Here is a 27,614-nt window from a genome sequence, read left to right as displayed (position 1 = left end):
TTTATTCAACTTGAAATGTTAAGTTGTACTAAGTAACAACTTAGATATGTGTGTTTGCTAAACTTAACAGATGGGTAAGTAACCCAGCTGCCTTAAAATTTTAAGTTGATTCAACTCAAATATCTAAGTTGTCATTTAGTATAATTTAACATTTCAAGTTGAATAAACTTTTTTTTGAGTTGACTGAACTTAAAATTTTAAGGCAGCCAGGTTACAAATTATTTTAAGTTGACTCAACAAATTGTTTTTTTTACAGTGTAGTCCGAATGATGAATGAATGACTCCTTTTTTAGCCACATTTATAGTGAATCAAAAACATACAGTGCAACTAGTGTAATCTGATTCACAAACAAATTACTCTTTTGAACCAGTTCCCTTTAGTGAATCAAAAACAAACACTGCAACCAGTGTAATCAGAAATTTTTCAGGTTTTTGAGTTACTGTTTTGAAACTCTGCCATGTATAATTTATAACATTAGCAGAGAGAAAATGTATGTACAGTCGTTACTGTAACTGAATGCGAAAATGCAAGTATTTTCAGAAAGTGTTGATCTGAAGTTGGTACAGGCATCTTGGCGGTCTAAAACTTTAAAAACCTGACTCGGACCACTGTGAGCAGTTGAGTTTCATGTCGACTTTATTATCTCATAACGGGGCTTTTATTTATTTATTGGCCAGGCAACTGGACGGTTTGCTGGATATGCTGTGTATAATTAATGAAGGGAGAACAGCTCTACTCCCAACACAGTGATACATAATCCTGCTCAAAGGAGGGAAGACAGGGCTACTCCCCGCAGGCTAATTAAACGCGAACAGTGGCGATAGCTGCAAAAAAGTGAGGGAGGAAACGTAACGTGAACATGAAGGGAGAGCCCACTCAAACTATTTTGCAAATACAAGTTTGACAAAAGCCTTATAAAATGGCTTGTTATGGTTGGAGTTATCATATAGCTTAGGACTGAGACTTCTTTTGAAGAGGCTATGCAATTCACTGCAATAGCGACGGTAAGAGGAATAACACGGGTGCTGGAGTCAGAAAGCAGGGATGAGTATAACATCACTAAACACACACAGGCCCCGAGGAACACTATTCAGCTCTGACCTTTACTATCGGACTACACTACTAAAGGAAAGCAAACACATCATTCAACTGGACTCTACCTCTAAGGACCAAGTGGAAAGATATTGCACAAAAAATGCATACTTTCTGTCAAAAATACCCATTCGCATACTGAATTTTCTTTCAGCATACAGGAGAGCATTTCATATAGATTCAAACTGGTAAATTATTTTTTGGAATGATTCATTGTAAGAATTGACTTATGAGAGTCATTGGTTCATAATTTTTTTTTGTGAATCAGAATACAATGTTTGCACTTGATTGTTTTGATTCACTAAAAAGAGCTGACTCATAAGAGTCATTTGTTTGTGTATCGAAATGCACTGGTTGAGCTGTGTGTCTTTGATTCACTAAAAAGAACAAGCTCAAATCAATAACTGGCTTGTGAATCAGACTACACTGCTCATGCTGTATGTTTTTGATTCACTAAAAAGAAGTGTCTCAAAAGAGTCATTTTATTGTGAATCTGGCTACGCTGGTAATACTGCATGTTTTTGATTCATTAAAAAGAGCCATCTCAAAAGAGTCATTTGTTTGTGATTCAGAGTACACAGGTTGCAGTGTATATTTTTGATTCACTAAAAAGAACAAGACTCAAAAGAGTAATTTCTGAATCAGACAACACTGGTCAAGCAAACTGTTTTTGATTCACTGAAAAGGACCATTTCACAGTAGTCCTTAATGAATCACATTACACTGGTTGCACTGCATGTTTTTAATTCACTAAAAAGAACCCTCTCAAAAGAGTAATTTGTTTGTGAATCAGACTACATTGGTTGTGCTGCCTGTTTTTGATTCACTAGAAAGAAGCATCTCAAAAGTCGTTTGTGAATCAGACAACACTGGTCAAGCACTATCTTTTTGATTCACTAAAAAGAACTGGCTCATAGGGGTCATTTGTTCACAAATCAGATTGAACTCATTGCACCACCTCATGAAAGTAGTTTGTGAATCAAACTACACTGGTCGTGCTGTCTGTTTTTGATTCACTAAAAAGAACCGTCTGAAAAGAGTAATTTGTTTGTAAATCAGACTACACTGGTCATGTTTTATGTTTCTGAATTACTAAAAAGAACAGCCTCATAAGAGTCGTTTGTGAATCAGACTACACAGGTTGTGCTGCCTGTTTTTGATTCACCAAAAAAGAACTGGCTCATAAGAGTTATTTGTTTGTCAATCAGATTACACTGGTCATGCTGTATGTTTTTTTATTTACAAAAACGAAGCGTCTCAAAAGCGTTATTTGTTTATGAATCACACTACACTGGTAGTGTTCCCTGTTTTTGATTCACTAAAAAAATCAAAAGAGATTTTTATGAATCAGACAAGCACTATGATTTTGATTCAATAAAAAGAACTGTTTCAAAGGAGTCATTCATTCATAAATCAGATTATACTGGTTGCACTGAATGTTTTTGAATCACTGAAGAAAAGTTCCTTAAAAGAGTCATTTTACTGTGAATTGGAATGGTTGCATTGCATGTTTTTGATTCACCAAAAAGAATCTTCTCAAAAGAATCATTTGTTTTGTGAATCAGACTACACTGGTCGTGCTGTATGTTTTTGATTCACCAAAAAGAATCTTCTCAAAAGAATCATTTGTTTATGAATCACACTACACTGGTAGTGTTCCCTGTTTTTGATTCACTAAAAAAATCAAAAGAGATTTTTATGAATCAGACAAGCACTATGATTTTGATTCAATAAAAAGAACTGTTTCAAAGGAGTCATTCATTCATAAATCAGATTATACTGGTTGCACTGAATGTTTTTGAATCACTGAAGAAAAGTTCCTTAAAAGAGTCATTTTACTGTGAATTGGAATGGTTGCATTGCATGTTTTTGATTCACCAAAAAGAATCTTCTCAAAAGAATCATTTGTTTTGTGAATCAGACTACACTGGTCGTGCTGTATGTTTTTGATTCACCAAAAAGAATCTTCTCAAAAGAATCATTTGTTTATGAATCACACTACACTGGTAGTGTTGCCTGTTTTTGATTCACTAAATGTTTATGAATCAGACAAGCACTATGATTTGATTCACTAAAAAGAACGGTTTCACAGGACTCATTCATTTATAAATCAGATTATACTGGTTGCACTGAATGTTTTTGAATCACTAAAAAGAAGCACCTAAAAAAAAAGAGTCATTTTATTGTGAATTGGACTACACCGGTTTCGCTGCATGTTTTGGATTCACTAAAAAAACAACACTGGCCAAGAACTATGTTTCTGATTCACTAAAAAGAACTGGCTCATAAGAGTCATTCGGTTCATGAATCAGATTACACTGGTTGCCCTGTATATTTTTGACTCTCTAAAAAGAACTGAAAAGACTCATTCATTCAGCTCTGACCTTTGCTATCACCGCACTACTAAAAGGAAAGACATAATTAATCCAGACTCAACTATGCAGAAAGATTACGGCAAAAAAATGACATGCTTTTTGTTAAAATCCCCATTCGCACTGATTGTCCCCAACAGCGTGGGTAATTCATTTTAAAAGTCATTCCAGTGGTCCATCTATAAGTCCAGGCATTCATGAATGTGTAGCACCTACTATATGAAGAGACGTCTTTGATTGCGAGACGGGAACGAGGACAGTATCTTTTTGTGCGCCGATGATGAATGCCAGTGTAATCAAGCGGCGTGATTGCATTTCAGACGCTAAACTCCCCTAAGCAACTCCCCAAAGCAACATTCTGACCTTCTCATCACGACCAGAAGGAGATGAATCTGTTTCTTTGCCACATTGAAGATGCTAAAATGAATTCTCACTCATCAACAAACAACAAAAGCCGAGAGTGAATTACAAGCATCATGCAGTCGTGCGGCATAAATGTTGATCACCACAAAAATGAATTTTGAGATGAAATTCTCAGCTTAAATAATACACGCATTGGTCTTGGTTCTGATATTATTCCATACTGATTGACAGGATGGTGTGGGTAGTGGATTTTCCTCATCAGGCCGCCGTTAATGCAGTACGAAGCCGACTGACAAGCAAACTAGATACACTAATTACCTTCATCAGTAGAACCGACCGTCTGACCCGATTTGATCTCTTCCCATCAGAACAATGAAGGTCACTGAAAATGAGGTGAAATTTAGATCTAGCACTGACATGGAGACTCACATTTAATCAAAGGGCAAAACCGTAGGGAGGGCTGGTGGTGTTTTTGACAAAATGTAAGAAAATAAAAAGGTTACTTTGTCAAATGTAAGGTACTTTTCTGTGACTCAAGTGCCACTCGATAAAACTGCAGGCTTTTCCAGGCTTATAAAGTGACATTCTGTCAGAAACATAAATGCTTTTTTGGCAATAATAAATTGTATTATGCCCTCAGTGTCTGCATTATTTTAGAATTATTTATATACTATTATAGCATTTATTAATATTTATATTTATATTTATATTTATAACTTTTTATATAGCTATAGTTCAGTTTAGTTAATTTTGTTAGGTGCTTTTGTACATTTTTATTTATTTATTTTTGCTTTAATATTCATATTTATTTGTATTTTTAAATATTTGTATATTTTAACTTATTTCAGCTAGCTGCCAAGGCAGCTTTTAAAATTTTTGTTTACATTAAGTATTTTTTCAATCTAATGTTTTTATTTTATTTTAGTATTTTCTTTATTATTATTTAATTATTAGCTTTTATTTTTACATTTATTTTTAGTTCTCATTTAAATTTGCAGTAACTGGTTTACAATTTTGGAATTTGTATTAGTTTTTTAATTTTAGTTTTAATATAGACATTACTGTTTATTATATATTTCAATTTAAACTTTTTACCTCAGTTAATATGCAAAGCAACATTTTTATTTTTTTGTTAGGTTTTGTCAGTTTTTTTGTTTAGTATTTCTATTGTTTAATATTTGAATATTTATATATTTCAGCTTCAATTCAGTTAGTTGTCAAGGCAACTTTTCAAATTTTTGTTTACATTTTTTTAAGTTGCATTTTTAATCTAATGTTTACATTTTGTACATATTGTATTACTTTATTGTAGGGCTGTGCAAATAATCGCATGCGATTATGATGCGCATCTCTTCAGTAATGCCGGTTCCGTGATTAGTCGTAAATTTCCATCACGTGCAGTCAGACGCATTCATTATGGAGCAGCACTCACTACAAAGAGCCTGCCGCGCAATATCGCGTTCATTATCGCCTGCGATAATGAATGCGATATTGCGCGGCTTGTCAGTGAATTTCGGAATTTCGGCTCTTTGTAGTGAGTGCCGCTCCATAATGAATGCGTCTGACTGCACGTGATGGAAATTTACGACTAATCACGGAACCGGCATTACTGAAGAGATGCGCATCATAATCGCATGCGATTATTTGCACAGCCCTACTTTATTGTAATATTAGCTTTTTTCAACTTTATTTATATTTCAAATTTTTATTTCAGCTAGCATGCAAAGCATCATATCTGTTTTTTGTTTACATTTTTCAAATATTTTTTATTTTATTTCAGCATTATTTCAATTAAAAATGTAGTTTTAGAAAATATACAACATAATAATATAGTAATATATAAATGTAGATTGTTAACAATTACTACACTGTCTCAAGCGAATATATTTTATTATATGATGGGTTATATATGCCTTTTAAAAAGGTCACTAAACTACAAAGTTCATATTTGAAAAAAAAAAAACGTAATGCTAATATTTTAAAAGATATACTTTTTTGTTTTGTTAACTATACAAAATCATGGTAACAAAGTCAAGGTTTAAAAATCGCCCCTGTTTTGTAACACACAACAAAAGGCATGATCTTATGAGAAGTTGCTTATTTGAAACAACATTTACAATTAATCTCTTAAACAGCCATGATCAAACACAAAACAAAACAAAACAAAAAACAAACAAACAAAAGACGAGATAAAACAAAAAACAAAACACCAGACAAAACAAAACAAAAAACAAACAAAACAAAAAACAAACGAAATAATACAAAAACAAAACAACAAACAACAAAAAAACAAAACACCAGACAAAACAAACCAAACAAAACACAATACAAAACAGAACAGAACAGAAAGCACAGAGCAACAAAAACAAAACAAAAAAAAAAAAAAAAAAAAACGAAAATAATACAAAAACAAAACAAAAAACACCAGACAAACAAAACAAAACAACAACAAGAAACAAACAAAACAAAAAATAACAAAACACCTGACAAACCCAACAAAACACAAAACAGAACAAAACAACAAGAAACAAACAAAACAAAAAATAACAAAACACCAGACAAAATGAAACAAAAAACAAACAAAACAAAAACAAACTAAATAATTAAAAAAAAACAAAAAAAAAACACCAGACAAACAAAAAACAAAACACCAGACAAACCAAACAAAACACAAAACAGAACAAAACAACAACAAGAAACAAACAAAACAAAAAATAACAAAACACCAGACAAAACGAAACAAAAAAACTAACAAAACAAACACAAACAAAATAATACAAAAAAACAAACACCTGACAAACCAAAACAAAAAATAAAACAAAACAAAACACAAGACAAAACACAAAAAAGAACAAAACAAAACAAAATAAAATAAAAACAAAACAAAACACCACACCACACAAAACAAAGCAAAAAAAAACAAACAAAAACAAACAAAAAACAAACAAAAAAAATGCAAATAAAGTATTCCTCTTGCTATATAGTCAAGCACACTTGGCATAGGTGCAATGAGAAAAGTCAAAGAGTTCGGAGTATTGGCTCTAGATAATTAAAACCTAGACAGAGATAAATTCCAGGGCCGGTTAATTACACAAAGGTGGGCAGAAATGGCACAGAGCCGACCAGCGGTGGATACCGAGACCTGTTCTTTCTGATATTTTGCATTTGTAGGGCATGAGTAAAAGACACTCAGAAGGGCACTGAAGAAAACCACTCCCAATTAACTAATAAGAATAATAGTTGGAGATAAAGGGAACACATTGCGGAGGTGCAGAAAATGAAAAAAATGGGAAGAAATGCATCTTAAATGCTGCTTTGGAAAATGATTATATGCGTGAAGACATTAAAGTGGGCACTTTGAAGCTGGGAACTAGAAGTGCATATAAAGTGCACTTCAAAGCATGCAAAAAAGCCTCTCAAAGTCAATGGCCAATATGCCACATCTACCTCTGCCACTATTGTGTCTGTATATACAGTATGGGAGTAGCATATATACAATTTTGTTCTCAAAGACAATTAAGCTTTTTTGATTTGATGCTGTCACTAATAATAGTGTAATATTTCTAGAGGAAACTGCAAGTCCTAAACACCATCTTTCACTTCGACTTCGAAAAAACAAGAATAACATAAGCCTTCAAATTACATCCACGACTCATGTCAGTTTCAGACTCTGATGTAAGGCAACACACAAATCTTATAAAAGCTGTAATTTGTGCCTTTGTGTTAAACCGCTCAAGTGTGGCATTGGAAATCGTATTACAGCCCGCTAAAAGCAAAGAAAACCCACTGTGAGAACTTTTGACCCGAGATGCACTGGGCAAATTGAGACGTACACGTTCAGTATATATTTCAGTCTGGCGGGGTTGTCAAGGTGGACAGACTGATCCTAGAACAGCTGATCTCAGCTGTGATCCGATTCCAGGAGGACAAGAGAGGGTTTGACATAAACTCTGCAACTGTCAAGTCTCGATCATCTGGTACAGCTCAGCGTGGATTTATTACATGCATAGACCTTCGTCAGGGTAGCGGGGTATTTAAATTTAGACAGGAATGAAAGCAAGGCTGTGAGGAATAGAAATACAATGTGTTTAATGGATTGTACTGTTGTTTAGAAACGCATCGATTGTTTAGCTGATGAAACGTCTTTCCAAAAAAACTTGCAGCAGACAAAATCTCCATAAAACAGTTGAAAAGGTTGCCAAATCCTTGGTTTTTCTGCGCAATTGAGCTACTATTAAACTGTTGCCACAGGTTAATGCTTTGACATATTGCATAAAGTATATTTGTTCTACTTGGACTGCAAAACCAGTCATAAGCGTCCATTTTTTTAAATCTGAAAGCTGAATAAATACACTTTTCATTGATGTACAGTTTATTACAATATTTGGCAACCATTTGAAAATCTGTTATCTAAGGGTGCAAAAAAATCTAAATATTGATAATATTGCCTTTAAAGTTGTCCAAATGAAGTTCTTAGCAATGCATATTACTAATCAAAAATTAAGTTTTGATTTATTTACAATAGAAAATGTACAAAATATCTTCATAGAACATGACCTTTACTTAATTTCCTAATGTTTTTTGGCATAAAAGAAAAATCGATAATTTTATACCCGTACAATGTATTGCTGGCTATTGCTACAAATACACCCATGCTACTTACAACTGGTTTTGTGGTCCAGGGTCACATTTGACTGAAATGCTTGTACTCTACCAATGATAAAACTGACCACAGATGTTAAGTTTTGTGAAGGAAGGCCAATGATGAGGACCCCTTGAGTTGTGTTTATGATCGCTACGATAAATTAGTTTTTAACAGTGACTGTGAAATATGTACATTAGGTGTGGTATTTTATGTACTTTATGTCGTGTGTGTCATTGTAACAACTGTAAGTCTACATTAAAATACATACATAAAGGCCAATTCAAAATATTAACAAAAACTACAACAGTATAAATTAGATTTGTGTGCTATATCAGTGTTGCCAAGTCCACGGTTTTCCCATGGAATTGGGCTACTTTAACACTGTTGCCGCATTTTTTTTTTATGTCCGTGGGTTGAAGTGACCCCAGTAACGTAATATTTAGACCCTGGGATGCTTTTTGAGTAGCAATTAGGCGGGTATTGTTGTGAAAACCTGGCAACCCTGTGCTATATACAGTAGTATTACTTTCATTATATTTTTGATACCAGTGTTTTCATATTATAATTGCTAGGGCTGGGTGATATACCCTACCCGATCTCATGACAAAAACATACCTGTGGGAACTTTTTCGTAAGACGCGAAGTACGTACCAATAAGTACATATCACAGCAGTTTCTAACAGAAATGAACACTAGAGGCGGTAAAACGGCGAGCACTTGTTATCAATTTCATACACAGTTATGATAACAGCTTTTAATGTTTTGCTTTCCGGATGTAACAAGCTTGTTTGGTAGCTGAGGCCGGCACGGAACTGGACTTAGGATGTGGAATCTTTGGGTACGAATCCTGTAAAAAACATGACTCACGATGAAAGAGCTGAAAGATAAGAGATAAAAAAAAAAGCTAAAATGGCGTTTTTACGTCACATTTGCTTTTGTTCATGAGATCAGGTTGGATATACAAGTAGACATGATTTTGTTTTTTAAAGATTTATTTTTGCCCTTTTTGCCTTCATCATGATAGGACAGATCATAGCTGACAGGAAGCGAAGTGGAAGAGAGAGAAGGGGGTGGGATCGGGAAAGGTCCTCAAGTCGGGATTCGAACTCAGGACACCTGTAGTGCAACAGCACTGTATGTCGGCGCACTGCCCACAAAATACCAGTAAACATGATTAACCCATAAAAATTTGTCAGCTGACAAATTTTGGTTCTACATGATCACAAAAACTTGACGTTTGCATGCGTTTTTAAGCACTGCAGTTTAAAAACAAGTGATTTTAAGCCACTGAAATGTAATTGGTAATGAAAGGGAACTCATTTCGCTATTTCGCTATATACGTATTTCACGTCTTGCGAAAAAGTTCCCACAGATACGTTTTCGTCATGAGATCAGGTTGGATATACCAGTAGACATGATTAACCGGAAGAAATTTGTCAACCGGTAGAGATAAATTTCTACCGATTCTACATGATAATGAAAACTTGATGTTTGCATGCGTTTTTAAGCAATGCAGTTTAAAAACAAGTGATTTTAAGCTGTAATGTAATTGGTAATGAAAGAAAACTCATTTCACTATATGCTGTTTCTGAGCGCTGTCAGAGAGGCACGTGCACGTGAAGACGGTGCTCATAGAGTACAGGAGTTGTGATAGTTAATTTTGCCGCTTTATAGGCCTTGAACGGTTAAATACACACACATGTATGTTTCAAAATGCCTCATAAACACAGTAATTTAGGTCTTAAATGAAAGCAAACACCTGAGAAAGAAACATATGTGTAACAGTATATTGTATTCGGGCAGCTCTTAAAGTGACAGCAGTCTAATATTCCTGCTGTCTGTCATTCATGTTAATCAAAAAACAAAAGAGTGAAAATCTCTCATTATTTTTTTTTTATTCATTTGATTACTTTAAACAATGTATGTAGCATTTCTTATTTATTTGTTTTACTGTACTTTTTTTGTCCTATTGCTTGTAATTAGTTTCTTATTCTTATTTAATCACTGAATGTTTACTTGTATTAGTGACACTGGTGACAAGATATATACAAGAATATATATTGCTACCGTGAAATAAAATTACTCGTATCATGAAAGAAAGAAAGAAAGAAAGCACACAGAAAGAAAGAACAGTGCATTATTTTTGGGTGAACTGTCTCTTTAAGAGAAGGTGCACAAGTGACTGTGAAAAACTACAGAACAATGCACTGTATCTGCGTTCACCGAAATCCAATAAATCTACGAACATCTATCCAATTACATTCATTGTCAGTGAAACAAATAAGTGCTCACATGCGTCAACATGTTTCTCATCAGGCAGAGGGAATCAATAATTGAAAAAAATGAACTGTTCCCCATACTACGTAATAGTATGAACCCAACGACACAATCTCAACCTCTATAAAAGTCATTTCCATGTTAATGAATGATATATTGAAATATCTGGCAAGGAGAAAACCTCATTGTCAGGGCAAACTAATCTCCGACAGAACGATATGGCATGCACAGATTACATTTATGAAGCCTGACAATGGAAACAGAAAGATGGGGTACAACCAGGAATACGGGGATTTGAAAGAAATTAATTATATTTTGTTTCCCAAGGTGAGAAGACAGTAGTTGCAAGATTACTGAGGTGCTTCTAATGCATAGACAAAGAGCATCAGAGGAGGATTAATAAACGCAAGTCACGCAGAGCGATTGGGTTTCCTCACTTCAGATCTTCTTGATTTACAGTACAGTGGTGCAATAAATATATGCATGCTTAATATAACAGTTCACCCAATCCCCAACCCCCCCAGCCACAACCTAACTGTTATTTCAGCTTGAAACTATTGCCATCAGATCACTGTTATATTTTACATACGTTTTATCTGTTATACTTCATACTTCAAACACACATTTTGCCCCGTACTGTTCTTAGTTCAGTGACAGTTGGAAGAAGTGGAGCACTGAATGAGTTGGCAAAAACCAGCATGATAGGCTATACGATGGTATACTGCCTCATTTCCAGTTGGAGTGACTGTCAGGCACGTCCTAAAGTGAGTTTTGATTGAGTAACTTGTAGATCTGTGCTGATTCAAGCTGAGACCTCTTTTTGACGGTAAGGTCCAATTTGGTCAACGGGTTCACTAAAAAAGCACCTAGTTAATTTCTCACCCTATGTCATCCAAGATGTTATTTCTTTCTTCACTCAAAAAGGAATTAAAGTTTCGGAGGAAACATTCCAGGATTTTTCTCCATATAGTGGACTTCAGTGGTGCCCAAAAGGTTCACGGTCCAAACTGCAGTTTCAATGAAGCTTTAAAGAGCTCTACATGATCCCAGCCAAGGAATAAGAGTCTTTATGGCGGGAAAATTTAATGCCCATTGGCTCTCGCCTACATCGTCACAAATTGCAACATGTTTAAGGTGAAGTGTGTCTGAATGAGAAAATGTGCGCCTTCACAGAGTGGACTGGAACAATAATTTGGATAATATTTTTTAGCAATTAAAAACTTATACAAAACTACCGTATTCCGTCAGAGAGGACTGCAGCTGCACTGCATCTTCATTTGTATTACTTTTGGTACTGCTTTTGACATTTTTGCAATAAATAAATGATTGTGATTGCTATAAAAATATTTTTATGCTGTATTGTTACTAACATGGTAATTTCCCTGTATATTTCGGTCAATTCTGTCTATTAGGGGTTCAAGCACGTAGCGCAGAAACTGTATTGTAATTGTTAGAATGGTCTCCATGATCATGTAAAACTGATCGTGCAGACCAAATCGTAAGTCGTAGAGACTTGAAACTTGGAGGGATGGTAGTACTCACACCGCCTACAATATGACCAAGGCTCACCCCAATCGGCCTGATGGGGGCGCTACAGCGATCCAAAGTACGAAATCGCTCAAACTCTGTTAGGCTCAGTGTCTTATGTCGTTTGAATCCTTCAATTCGATCATGAGCCTGGTGAAATTTTGGGTATTTTTTGAAAAACCTACTTTTGCGAACTAGTCCTAGGTTTTCCACCCGATCGGAATTATCGAGAAAAGTTGAACTTTCGACTCACCATCATAAAGGGGCGCCAAAATGTTCAAATGGGGTAGGGCCACTTTCCCTATTAATCCTAAACACAATGACATATCTCCGCCAAACTCAGAACACTTATGTAAGAGTTCAATCTGAGATCACAAGAAAAAAATTGCGGAGCTTGACCACATGATGGCGCTGTAAGGAAAAACATACAAATGGATATAACTGCGCAACCATTTGTTCTATCAACATTAAAATGGGTGTGCACTGTCTTGGTCCGAAGTGCCACGAGTGTCTATAAGGACATTTGCGTATCTCAAAAAAACATAGCCAAAATTTGAGCACCTGTTAGACAAGGTTAACGAAGGCCGTTTGGAACGAAACTCGGTGGGCCTGTTTGACTCATGGCCTGGTCTGAGAAAATTTTGAAAGAAATCGACCACTGAGGGGATTTTTAAAGCGAGTAAAATATTGTACATGGCGCGATACTCGTATCATATAACAGAACTCCTCATTCCAGACAACTTTGCCTCTAAAACTACTGCTGTCAATTAAATGGTTTGTTAAATGATTGAGAAGATGTCAAAAACCTACTTTTGTGAACTAGTTCTAGGTTTTTCACTCAATCTGAAAAAACAAACAAACACTGCAGTACAATTTTCTAGACCTAAGTCAATAATTATCAAAAAATGTTGAAATTTACCCTTTGGGAAGCTATAATTGAGTCGTTCAGAAAAGGGGCCTGTCCAAATTTACCCAAAATCCTATAAAGCCTAAAGAAAAGCTTAAACCTTCCCAAAATCTGGTGAGCACATGCGACAAGTGATTCTAAACAAGCACGCAAAGTTTTAAGGAGACTGGACATCAGCTGCACTATAACAGCCACAAAACATTTTTCTATGGAAAATTATCTGTATTTGCCAAAAATGCTTTTTTCAATTATGGATTTAGGTCGTCACAGACTTGCTAAACAATATGTCTTTTTCCATATTTGCTTAAATGCCTTAAAGTGCTTGAACCCCCTCACTGCTTGCAGCTATATTATCTTTTTATATTCACTATGAAAAGATAGGTGTAGGTTAAGGGGTCTAAACATCTAAATCATTAATTGATAAAATTATAAAAATGCATATTCGCTATAAAACGGGTAGGTTTAGGTTTGGGGTAGGTTAAGGGGGTCTAAACATTTGAATCGCTTATTAATTAAATGACAGAAATGCATTGATACAAATATCTTAATGATATAAAAGATACATACATATTTTACATTATTGAGCTAAAAATATGTAGCGATTTGTATGTTTTAAACCATGAATTACGTCTGAATTGTATGTTTCAGCTTCAATAAAAACATATAAACAAGTACGTTTTGTGCTTGTAAATTTTAAATACTAATACCTACATATAAACATGAAGCGTGAAGTCAAGCTAGTGCAAGACAAGCATTAGTGGTTAAAAAGTATAAAAATGTAATTTCTTTTAGAAAATGGCAGATCGTTTCGCTAGATAAGACCCTTATTCCTCAGCTGGGATTGTTTAGAGCCCTTTGAAGCTGCAATGAAACCACTGCAACCCTTCAAAATGTCTTAGCAGAAAGACGAAGGCCATACAGTTTTGCTACCCCATATCTCTTCAGCACACGAATGTGAACGTGAAGAACCCGAAAAATTCCAAGCACTTGTGAGTCTAAGATGAATGCAGCTGGAGCCGCAAGGCCATTTGTCCTGTGAACCACCACTCATCAGTCTTTTCTCAGCTTCGCTGTCGTCCCGAATGCAAACGCAAAGAGGAAGAACTCCAACAGGCCATTTTCTTCTTGGAGCAAATATCATTTTCAGCGACGCCGCTGGTCCTGTTCATTTATTAGCAGCCAGCAGCTGTGTGCACAATGGCCAAAGCTTGGGAGCTGTCCAGTGCTGAAAACACAGGATAAAAATACCAGAGAGAGAGAGAAGCTTGTACTGGAGGACCGAGCGCCTGAAGTAGCACTGTGCAAATTGCTGGCATAATTATCAGGCTTCTTTTCCTTCTAGACCTCTCCCACAGGGTAAGCGATAAAACATTTTCTAAATGAATCTTTAAACCGCAAGGTAGTGTGTTTTTGTCTCGAGCGGACCTGCGAGCCAAATGGAATCTATTCAAGACAGAGAAAGAATTAAGGCTGAAAAGAAATTAAAATTAATCTTTTCTTCTCCCTCTGCGAAGTTAAACTCTTACAGTCCCATTTCGAAAACCAGCAAAACACAGAGCAGGTGTCATGATTCATTTATGGTGTTTAAGGCGGCAAATGCCCGTGCTGAATAATGTATTCCAAGTCTGGCCGCCGATAAATATTCAGACTTTGGCGGATTGGCGGGTGACACATGTAGTAGAGACAGCAGCTGCCAACCGGTTCCTCTGCCTCATGGGATTAGACGCGGCTACTCTTTCTTGTCAGCTGTCAATCAAGAGCGCGCACACGAGGTAAGACACCAACCTGGACGGCTGTGGACATAAATTAAGGCATCTATTTGCAACACAAACATTAACTTTACATAATTAAACACGCCCAAGAAAGCAGGAAGACAAAACCAGCACTAAGTTTCCTTAAATTGCATCTAGCAAAAATTTATGGAGTCATTTTAGTAGACCTGGATGACTATGGACATAAATGAAGACATTAAAGGGCATCTATTCACCCCCAACATAAACAGTCCATTGACTTTGCATAATTAAACACAGCCTTTCTCACAAATCAGTGGTCGGCTTATGCAGAGACTCAAAACTAGCACAAAGTTTTCTTAAATTGCAAAATTTCGAGAGTAATTTCAATAGACTTGGTCCATTAAACACGACGCATGTTAATTTACGACAAGGACATTATCTCCTGGAATCCGAAGGCATTTAGCTGTCTGGATGCTATTCAAGTACAATTTCAATTCCACCTGTCAGCACAACCCCCCTCTCGTACGAATGTTGGCACTAAACCACGCAGCCGAGCGTAAACGCGCATTATTAAAATGTGAGAATCAATCAAGTGCCCTCTACAAGTCACCCAACACCAAAACGCTTGCGCTCAGAGGCAATTTCCATTTTTTTCTTCAAGAGACAACATGCTCAAAGGTGCTCCTCTGGCATTTACGATTATACAGGGAGAAGAAGAGGGCGCTCAGATAAAGAGCAGAATGGATGCCCCAAGGAGATATACCAAGGTTCTGGAGCCAACTTGAAAGGCTGTTTGGTTTGCCAAGACTGAGCTGCTCCGCTGGGACACAGGGTTAGAAAGAAAGGTCTTTGAACCTTGAGGCGCTGTATCGGAGCACTCACCCTGATATAGATGCAAGCAGCAAAGGGTTGCTTGAGGGTGACAGGGTGTGAGTTTAGCGACACAGCCTCAGCAGACACCCATATGTTATTTATACTAAAATTCTGGCCAATACGATAAACTTATGTTTATTTTATGGTGGAAACCAATCAACTGACAATATTATTTGACTAAATAAATAAAATAGCAAAAACAAAAATCAAATATTTTAAATGCTACAAGTGAATTTAGGCATTCATATTAATGGATGTTATTAAAAATGGATATTTACACAACCAGTCAAAAGTTTTTGAACAGTAAGATTTTTTTTTTTAAAGAAGTCTCTTCTGCTCACCAAGCCTGCATTTATTTAATCCAAAGTACAGCAAAAACAGTAAAAGTTAGAAATATTTTTACTATTTAAAATAGCTGTTTTCTATTTGAATATATTGTAAAATTTAATTTATTCTTGTGATTTCAAAGCTGAATTTTCAGCATTATTACTCCAGTCTTCAGTGTCAGAATGATCCTTCATTTGCTGTTCAAAAACATGTATTATTCTTATTCTTATTATCATCAATATTTAAAACAGTTGAGTACATTTTTTCAGGATTCTTTGATGAATAGAAAGATCCAAAGATCAGCATTTTTCTGAAACAAAAAGCTTTTGTAACATTATATACTAAAAGAAATTATAGAAATTAAACAAAGACATTTATGTTACATAAGATTTCTATTTCAGATAAATGCTGTTCTTCTGAAATTTCTCTTAATTAAAGAAACTGAAAAATATCTACTCAGCTGTTTTCAACATAATAATAATAATTGTCTTTTGAGCAGCAACTCAATATTAGAATGATTTCTGAAGGTTGTGACTGGGGTAATGATGCCAAAAATGTAGCTTTGAAATCACAGGAATAAATCACATTTTCAAATATGTTTAAATAGAAAACATTATTTTAAACAGTAAAAATATTTCAGAATTTTACTGTTTTTGCTGTACTTTGGATCAAATAAATACAGGCTTGGTGAGCAGAAGAGACTTCTTTAAAAACATTAAAAATCTTACTGTTCAAAAACTTTTGACTGGTAGTGTGTTTTGAGATTTACTAAAGGCTGCATTTAACAATGTTATTAGTTAATTATTAGTATTAGTTAATACTAATGTTAGTACATTTTTTTATTAATTTTGAAGAAATCTGAAAGATATGTCTGATATTAAAATACTATAGAATAAATAATTCTGAATAAATTAAAAAATATTAAACAAAAATTTGCTGCAAGTGAATTTAGACATCCATTATAATGTACAGTACAATATATAAAAATGTAAAGGTTGTAAATAAAAACATTTTTGAAGTACATTTTACAATACAATACTATTTTAAACTAGTATAATCGTTCTACTTCAGAATTTCATGTTTAATTCAACATATTGCTGTTTCTTTGCAGTTTTTTGTGGAATTTACTAGCAATTTCTTGCTAAAATTGGTTCTACGCCACTTTTTCAGTTTATAAAAAATGGATATTTAAATTTGCTATTAAAAAAAATACTCTAATATACCAGTTTACCCAACTGCTGAAATGCTGTGTAGTTATTTCCTACATGCCGCTATATCTGACAGTCTGCACTATCACTGCATGACTCATTTGTAAAAAGTTGGACTCTAACTTTGTCGCATTACTTGTGTCACCGGAAATCAGCAACTCTCAACAAAAATGACGCTGCAAACTGTTGCCAGTGTGAATGCGCCAAAAGTATATACACCGAAAAAAAAATGTGTAATTGGAGAAGAGAAGGGAAGAGAAGAGGCCAACGCTAAGAACCTTGCCACACAGTAACCAATTTGCTGCAAACAGCTGCCTGAAATTTCCCCAGGGCACCTGGAGCCACAACTCTCCCCACTTTCTATTTCTGATGCTCTTTGACAAATAACACACATCTTCACATTCACAAGTCACTCTGTTGTACTTTCCTCTTGTCAGCATCAAGACTTGTTGCAGACTGATGCAAGAAGCACCTGGAGGAGTGCTCCATCAAGCAGAGGCTCAGGGGTTCAGACCGAGCAGAGACAAGAGAGTCAGTCACGACAGAATGCCACAAGAAATTCGGCTCAGTCTTCCTCTCCCACAAGCTACACGCTGTCGTCGAGGCGGGCACAAGACCGGCAGCGCTCAGCGCTTGTCAGCTTTAAACAGCATCCAGCTGACACTCTGCGAAGGAGAAAAAAACAATGCGGGGTCCTTTTCGATCCCCAAATTCTCGCTCGCTGTTGCTGATGGGATTTCTTTCAACCTCCTCACATCAAGGCATTACTGCAAATGACAGCTTGCAGGTGGGGGGTTATATCAAGGCAACGAAAATGACTCACTTGAGAGGATCTGGGGAAAACAGGACAAGAACATTCAAGCACTTATAAGGTTACTACAGCATTGTAGACATCTCAAAGGGTCGCGTTTGAACCCACTAGTACTTTGCAAATCACTTAATATTTCAGAAGATAAGTGATTGGTTCGTTAAAAAATTAAATAGCACTCTACTCTTCACATACTATATATTGCATCAAAACATGGTTAACTAAATAGTCTCCAGCTCCGAAATGCCGTTCAATATTGTAGCGCTCTTGGTTTTGTCCCCTTGACTGTCCTCGCTGGGGTCCGCGCTTGTCAAGGGGGCTGTATATAGCCTGTCCTGAACACAAAACATCCTCCACAACGTTATACATGAATAATGAAGCGAGACGCAATCAGTTAAGCACAATAACATCGCTAGCTCTCACCTTCTCTGAAGTAAAGCGCGTCGTCGCCTCAGAAAGTCCACAGGAATGCCGCGTCGCCTCAGATACAGCAGAGCAGATGATAACAGCCGCTGAGGTAAACCATTCAAAACGCATAAATCAGTTCAGCCTCAGAAAGGTGTTGAAATGAACTCCTTACTTCGCTGATATCAGTCAAACAGCACTGTATTTCTCCTCGCGCGAAGAGGAGCTCGAAACGGCGCGCACTTCGCCGGTCGAGAGGAGAGACACTGAACAAAAGCGCGTACGGAGGCTCACAGCGTTTCCCCCTCCTCACCTCACCTCACCAAATGAACGGAGCAGATGCTTAGGCAAGAAGAGAGTGCGTTAGACGGTATAGCCAATTCTCTGTGGACTTCGGTGGGGGGATGGATAATATTTTGCACAATATTTCAGCGATTCCGTCCTTTGTTTGGTCATTTGCTTGGGCTGATTTATTGTGGTGTACAGGATGCGAATTATGGAGAATTTGGGGGTACACCTGACTCCTGTTTATTTGAATCACCCAAAACGAAGTAACAAGAAGTCCCTTACGAAAATTAACCATGGGTTTACCTCAGATAAATACAAAAAAACACCGCTAATATAGTTAAATCATTGTTTTGCTTCACTCACCATGTTATTTGTTGTGAAACCGTGGTTGTACAATCTATGAACCCTTTTAACAAGACTGTGATGACGCGTTTCAACGGTCATCATCATCATAATTCCTTTTAATTTTTTCATATTTTGATTTTTTTTTAAATATATATTTATTTATAACACTATATTTTGTATTATATCACCTTTTCATTAAGTTAAAAAAAACGAGTTAACGCTTATGTTTTTAATGTCCCGTCTATGGGAGAGATGGTAAATTTGACATTGTTCTCTCTTCTGATCGCTGATGTCAGTCTCTCTCAATTTTTTCCTTTGATTTAAAGTCGTTAAAACACTATCGTGGAGTTTTTCTTGTGATATCTGAGCAAATGGGAATGCAAAAAATATATTTGTGATACTCTCCCATTCTCGGATTTTACTCAACTATGACGATTTCCGCTATGAGAAACACGGAAATGTGAGAACGGTCCGTTCGCCAAAAAACATTTTTACTATAATAAAACCATGGTTAATTTGTTAAAGGGTGGTCATAAAAAGTATATATCATTGTACAGACTGTACATACAGTGTTTCAACCCACCAGGTACCACAAGAGTTAAATTATCACCGAAATGCATCAGAATGCGCTAAACAGAAATCGCGTTGGCTTGATGCTAACTAGCAAAGCTCGTAGCATTTCCGTAACAATCCTTATAAGAAAGTACATTAACAAAACATTTTTATTTTATATTTTTTTAAATGTTAGTGTTTATCGACATTGTTTTTAGCAACCAAGTACCACAAAAGTTAGATTACAACAAAGTAGAATGCGCAAAAAAGATGCGAATGAACTTGTGGAGGTGCAACTGCTCACAAATGGATATTTTCCCGTAAGAGCGGGGGCGGACGTTTGTAAACGATCTGGCTTCCGGTCTCATCCAGCTATTTTTAGCAGTTCGAAACATCTCGTTTTGCTGCTTGATATTGCATTTCCCAAAACGCCACGATTTGGTCAGTTACCCGGATGCGTGGCCATATTGGCGATATTCAGATGTAAACAACAGCATGGATTGCAAGGTTTATGTACTACTGAATATGTTGTTCTGCTAATTTATGATGTCTACACCATGGAAAAAAAATGTGTGAAAGCTGCTAAATCATATATAGAAGGACTTAATAAGCAAGAAAGAGTGCAATATTTTAACAAGCTAAAGTTCATAAGTGGTAAAGATATGTACGAGCAGTATGAATTAAGATATTAGCCTAATATTTCACCTACCTGACCGGAAACGATAAGAACAAACATGAATGTCAAGATTCTTGCCCTGGAAATCATAGTTCAGTTTGGCCAACCATAAACACCTTTTGTTCCTCAGACAGTTTTTTGCACTCTTCTCCTTGATTGGTTATAACTTTTGGCAGTCTGTAGTACTCCAAATGTTTTCCCAGTCTAACCGATTAGTGCAGCCCAAAACAAACAATACTTGACAGCAAAAATCAGCAAAATAAGCGACTTTGTTTACATTCATTGCCGCCGACACGTCATGAAAACACTCGGGTAATGAACCAGAAGTCTCGCCCATAGGCTTACTTCCACGTTGAAGAAGAACATTGACATACGTTGAAAAAATACTCTATTTATCATCTTCAAACATTTATTTATTACAAATACGAAAAACTCTCAAGGTTTCATTATTTTATCGTAATGCAATCAAACATTTAATAACTATTTAACCTGTTCAGAATAAAAACACTCTTAAAAACAAAAGTTCTACTTTGGAATCTACAGTTCCACATTTAAAATCTATGGAATCTTTCCACTGCATAAAAGGTTCTAAAGATTATTAAACCAAGAAAACTTGTTCTGTTTACCAAGATGGTTCTTTTATGGCATTGCTATGAAACCCCCATTTGGAAGCTTTATTTTTAAGACAGATCTAACAACCAAAACTGTTTAAATTCATCTAAACACGGTTCATTTTAATAATTTCTATTGGCAACTGCTCATTGCGCCTTTGTCCGTCTGTATTTATTGCATCGGCCAGATTATCCTCCCATTGTCCATTATTTGACAAATGTCCACATGAATACCCATTGTCTTCGTAAGCCAACCCATCTACCAGTTCTTCTGTTTGCAGATGAATAAATCATCTCAGCATCCTGAGGAGCCTTTAAAAAAAAAAACCTCCAGAGAGGCTGACCTGCCCCCTGTTTTATGACAGAATAATGATGTCCCTCGAGATGCTGCAAATCTGTTCCTAGGGGCCACGCCGTGGTCCGCTGACACGCATTTCACCCGACCTATAGAAGCCCACTCACTTAACACTACCCCCAGTTCAGTCGTTCATCACATTCATCACTGTCATCCGATTACAGATGTTACCGTGTAAACAAATCACAACAAACCGCAAAGCCTCTTCTCGGCACTCCTGTTGTGATGCTGCGGCTTATAATGAACAGCTCCGTCTAGGAGGGGAAAAAAACACAGCTTTTTTTGCTTTGAAGCCCTCAAATGTTGCAGCTGATCATTAGCGTACATTAGGGACACAATAACCATTATACATCATTGAAAAGAGATTATTTCTTATACAGGATGTTTGAATAAATGCCAATCATAAGCTAAATATAATCTTGGCAGCAGGGCTCTTTGAAGGGAAATGGTAGGGATTTAAAACACTAGGCTAATTGGCTCTGTCCGCGGCTTTACAGCAAAAAGCATGAATATGAGAAATAAGATTTCTCTCACTAACCGCATGAGGAGAAAATACCCCAGTGACGTATATATAACAGATAGTCTGCAAAAAAATATATGCCCCATTGTTCCAGACTCCCTCAAAACGGTATTGTCAAGGGACGCTGGCCAAGGCGTAATACATACTGCCACATAAATCCATTATTTAAACAGCTGACAATGTGACGGTCAATGAACAAAGGACTCCTCGCAGTGGCCCTCAAAAAGAACAACACAATATGGTTGATTTTCAATGGCTCACCAGCTGACTGTTGTAATATTGTTTCTTTTTAACCAACGCTTTCCGCTCCATCATCGCTGCGAGTCTGAACTCAAAAACTCGCAACTAGAACACTTCTGAGGAAATAGCACTTTGTTAACAAGATGTAACCATTCAAAAATAGGAACAGACCTGTCATTGCTTTCATTTGGGGAATTAGATGCGTATAATAACTGCTATCCAGAATATTATTGGAGAAAATACAGAATGATTCGAAATTTCTTTAAATGTAGTGATTATTTCAAGTTTGCACTGTTTGGTCTTACAGCATAAAACTTTAAAGTCTGATTTTCAGCTGGGGGTCTGTGGACCCCTGAGGGTCTATGTAACTGCAGGGGGGCTGTGAACAGATATAGCAAACATAACATATGGACATTACTTCAAAAAAATGTATATATATATATATATTGGCTAGTTTCCTGCTTCGCCAGTCGATTCACTTGAATCTATACAACATGAAGTCAGCTTTAAACAAATCTAAAGATGCAGAGAAGTCAACTGTAGGTTAGCGTAAAGAAAGTTAATATACATTTTTCAATAAAAATAAATAAATAATTAAATAAATAAAAGTATAATTTAACAGAATGAAATCAAACTAAATGTTAAATAAAATATTATAATACAGAATAAAAAACAAATACAATTAAATACAATAAAAACGATAAATAAAAAAGATAAATTTAATAACATAAAAATAAAATAAAAATATAAAACTAAATAGTATATAAATACAATACAATACAATATGAAAAAATAAATACAATAAAATGAAAACTAAATATATAAAAATATATATTTGAAAAAGAATTACATTTAATAAAATAAAAACTAAAAAATCCAAATAAAATAACAATAAAAAATTTTAATTAAATAAAATACTAATAAAAGTAACTCACAATAAAATAAAGAGAAAAATAGAAGTATAATTTAACAAAATACAATAAAATAAAAATATTAAACTGAATATTATAATATGAAATAAAAACAAATACAATAAATCAAATATAATAAAATAAAAACAAATCAAATTAAATAAAAAACTAAATGAAATAAAATACAAAATAAAACAATAAATCAAAATAAAATAAATAAATTTAATGAAACACAAATAAAGTAACTCAAATTAAGAGTATAATTTATCAAAATACAATAAAATGAAATTAAAATGTAAAACTAAATATTATAATATTAAATAAATACAATAAAATAAAACAAAATATGATAAAATAAAAATTTAATAAAATTTAATAAAATACAAATAAAGAACAAAATACAATAAAATATAAATTTATAAATGTAAATAAAATTATAAAAGTTAGATTTTATAAAATATAAAAAAATACAAAAATATATTAAACTATATTTTTAATATATTAAAAAATAAAATAAAACAATACATGAAAAATTTTAATAAAAGGAATTTTTTTTAATAAAATACACAAAAAGTGTCAAATTAAATAAGCAAAAATTCAAATAACTTTTAAAAATGCTTTTTATAAAAGCTATAGATTTATATATATATATATATATATATAAATATAAAGACAAAAATATAATAAAATAAAACAATAAAATGAAACAAAATAAAAATAACAGCTAACATAAATGTGAACCTGGACCACAAAACCAGTCATAAGTAGCACGGGTATATTTTTAGCAATATCCAACAATACACTGTAGGGATCAAACTGATCCATTTTTTTAATCCCAAAATCATTAAGATATTAAGTAAAGATCATGTTCCATGAAGATATTTTGTAAATGTCCTACCATAAAAAGATCAAAACCATATTTTTGATTAGTAGTATGCATTGCTGACTTCAAAGGCGATTTTTTTCAATATTTAGATTTTTTATTTAACCCTCAGATTGCAGATTTTCAAATAGTTGTATCTCGACCAAATATTGTCTTTATTTATTGAACTTATTTATTCAGCTACAAAAAAAAAAAAAAAAAAAAAAAGGTTGACGACCCCCTCACTTGCAAAATTGTTCTTGAATACCCATCTGCTGAGTTTGTAGAGACTTTGAACTGTGGATGTTTCTGATTGATTGTAAATCCATTAATTTCGCCTTTAATCCATTTATCCACTGTCGACAGTGTCAGGAAAGCACAAATCTACAGTTCCACAGCTTTACCTTTCTCTACAGCTGCTACCGTTGTGGCTGGCAGGGGGTTGACTTGACTCTGGCACGGGTCCAGGCCTACCGCACAGCTCTTTGACCCAGAAACCACTGACATAAGCACTTAACGGTGGTCGCCCATCTCGTCTTGGTCACTTGCCATCGGCTCGAGGGGGAGGGTTGGGGGAACAAAGCTTTGTAATGATGCCGCGTTGGCTGCCTGGTTAAAGACCTTTATGGGAGCCACGGAGAAGCCGTGGAGCGTGGAGAAAAGAAGAGTGTCAGCACAAGATCCTAATGAGAATGAAATGAAGCTGCTTGGACGGGGGGGCCCAGCTGATCCATAATTGATGAGGGTGAAATGCGGAGACTCGTCGGGTGTAAATGATAAACACAGTACAGCGTTGAGAAATTACAGCTTGCCTTTGGCTTGCATTTCGGATGATTCGGTGTGTGAGATGCGTCTATTGGATTTTTAATTGCATACCTGTATAGACCACTTGTGATTGCACTCCATTGTGCACCGCTGAAAGAAATCTAAGGGCGAACATATTAAAAATTCCCCCGCAACGTATCAACGGAGCATTATAAATGAAAATATGCCCATGTGAAGGGTATAATCTCAAAAGACATACAACGTATTACCATTCTGCCTAATTAGCAATTACACAGGCTCCAAAGCAGGTAAGTGTATGTAATAATGTGCCAGTCATGCAAATCTAAAGCCATTATGGCTTTCATGAGCCATTGGACAAGGATTTCACCATTGGTTATCACTGTAAAAAATGATTTTATGAAGTTGTGAATAAGATTATTGGAGAAAGCACTATTTTATTTTTTCTACTTCAAAGCTTCATGTTTGATTTAACATGTTACTAGCAGTATCTTTGTAATTATTTTTAAATATATATATTTTTAAATTACTAGCAAGTTCTGAAGTAAATCCTACAGATTTTTTTTCAGTGAACAATGGAGAGGAAATAAATAATTGAAATATTATTTACTTTATTACTGGTTTTTATTATTTTACATGCTTTTATTTGATTTAATTCTTTTTTTAATTATTTATTTAAAATTGATTTACGTACCAGAAGAATAGTTTAATGAAATTAATCCTGCGGGTTAATTACAAAATTGTAATATTTGCATGAAAGCCGTTTTAAGGTATTTACGATTTATGTCACAGTTCTGACTTTTCTCCCCCTTGCAATTCGGAGAAAATGCATATGCAATCAGAATTGCAAGCTGTCAACTCAGAATTCTGAGAAATATCCAAAAATGTGAAAAAAAAAACAACCACCTCAGTTGTTTTCATTTTTTATTCCATGGCAGAAACAAACCACAAACAACAAAACAAGACATAACACAAAACAAAACAACAACAACAACAAAAAAAAACTGAAAAACAAACAAAAAAAAAACCCTCAAGAGTTGTTTTCATTATTATTATCATTTTTAATTTTTTAGCAGAAAAAAAAAACAAAACAACACAAACCTAAGCCAAACAAAATAAAAACAAAAAACTAAACAAAACACAGAACAAAAAAAGGGAGGGGGGGTTGTATTTTTTTATTCCATGGCAGAAAAAAACATAAAACTAAACAAAACAAAAACCACAAGACAAAAATAAAACAAAACACAGAACTGAAAAATGTAAACTTTTTCTTTCGTGGCAGAAACCAAACCAAACCAAACAAAACACAAAACTAAACTAAAGAAAACACAAAACAAAAACACAACAAAAATCACAAAACACAAAACTAAACAAAAAACTAAAAAAAAATTTACAGGAGAAAAAAAACTATGTTGTTTATATTTTTTATTCCATGGCAGAAACTAAAACAAAACACAAACTAAACCAAATAAAACAAAACAAAACAAAAATAATCAAAACACAAAACAAAAAGCACAACAAAACAATCACAAAAAACTAAGCAAAACAAAAAACAAAACAACATAAATTTAAAAAAAAACACACAAAACTAAGCAAAATCTAAGCAAAACAAAACAAAAAACAAAATACAACATAAATAATAATAAAAAAAAAAACACAAAACTAAACAAAAAACTAAGCAAAACAAAACAAAACAAAACTGTGCTGTAAACTCAGAATTCTGAGAAATATCCAAATTCAAAAAAACCTAAAACTGGGAGATAAAAGTAACACGAAACAAAACAAAACGCAAAAAAACAGAACTGCAAAATGTAAACTTTTGTATTCCATGGCTGAAATAAAACCAAACAAAACACAAGACTAAAACAAACAAAACAAACAAAAAAAAAAACACATCAAAACAAATCACAAAACACTAAACAAAAAATCTTAGCAAAAAAAAACAAAAAACTAAACTAAACAATACAATAAAACAAATCACAAAACACAAAACTAAACAAAAAAAACTAAGCAAAAAAAAAAAAAGACTAAACGAAACAAAACACACAAAACAAACAAAAAATAACAACAACAAAAACATAGAACCATCAGCTGTAAAATCAGAATTCTGAGAAATATCCAAATTGCGAAATAAAAACGTACAACTGGGGGAAAAAAACATTTGTTTTATTTTTTATTCCATGGCAGAAACAAAACGCATTGCAAAAAAACTAAACCAAACAAAAAACATCGAAAAAAAAAAAAAAAAAAAACAGGACTGCAAAATGTAAACTCAGAATTCTGAGGAAATATCTAAATTGTGAAACAGAAACTTTCAACTGGGAAAAAACTCGGAGTTGTTTTATTTTTTATTCCATGGCAGAAACAAAACAAATCTGCAAAATGTAAAATTCGTGTTTTTCTTTTTTTTTTTTTTTTTTTTTTTTTTTTTTCAGAAGTTTACATCTTGCAGTTATGTGTTTCACAGATTTTCCCTCTCAGATTTTTTTTATTCAGTTGTGGAAACAGATTTCCATACTCTAAATAGCAAAGCTCAATTTAAAATGTCACGGTTTGTATTGCGCTAGTTGTCAAGACAAATCCCTAAGCTAATCTTAGATTTGTGTTGAGGAATTAAAAACACAGGTAAATTAATGAAATGTCATGTTTAACTGTATTCTCTCTCACCGGCTCGTCTGCTTTAGCATATTACATTTATCAACTCCATGGCTGACAGTCTTCATAAAAATAGATAAAGCAAAAACAGCAACGCAACGAGATCTGTCTGATGTCATCGCCGCTGTGGTTTTAGTCAGTCAGTCTATAATAATCATTGTGTCAGTCTATAATTCAGGTAAGCACACATGATCAAAAAGAAGTATTGCTGGTTTGAAAACAACCTCCAGATATATATATTTAACTGTCATCGCTACACAAATAGCTGAGTGACAGTA

The 27,614-nt window shown here is 34.5% G+C and overlaps 1 protein-coding gene across 1 annotated transcript in view; it reads right to left on the bottom strand.

Moving 5' to 3' along the window:
* The window catches only part of ncanb (neurocan b), a 212,692-nt gene extending 193,857 nt beyond the window's left edge, over positions 1-18,835 (bottom strand). The window contains exon 1 of the mRNA XM_051095274.1: positions 18,557-18,835. The gene's annotated coding sequence lies outside the window, so the exon portion shown is untranslated. The remainder of the gene's footprint in view (positions 1-18,556) is intronic.
* Between the last annotated feature and the right edge of the window lie 8,779 nt (positions 18,836-27,614).

The sequence above is a fragment of the Labeo rohita genome, chromosome 22 (genome assembly GCF_022985175.1).
Source record: "Labeo rohita strain BAU-BD-2019 chromosome 22, IGBB_LRoh.1.0, whole genome shotgun sequence".
Taxonomy (NCBI): domain Eukaryota; kingdom Metazoa; phylum Chordata; class Actinopteri; order Cypriniformes; family Cyprinidae; genus Labeo; species Labeo rohita.
This window is presented reverse-complemented; position numbering and strand designations above follow the sequence as displayed.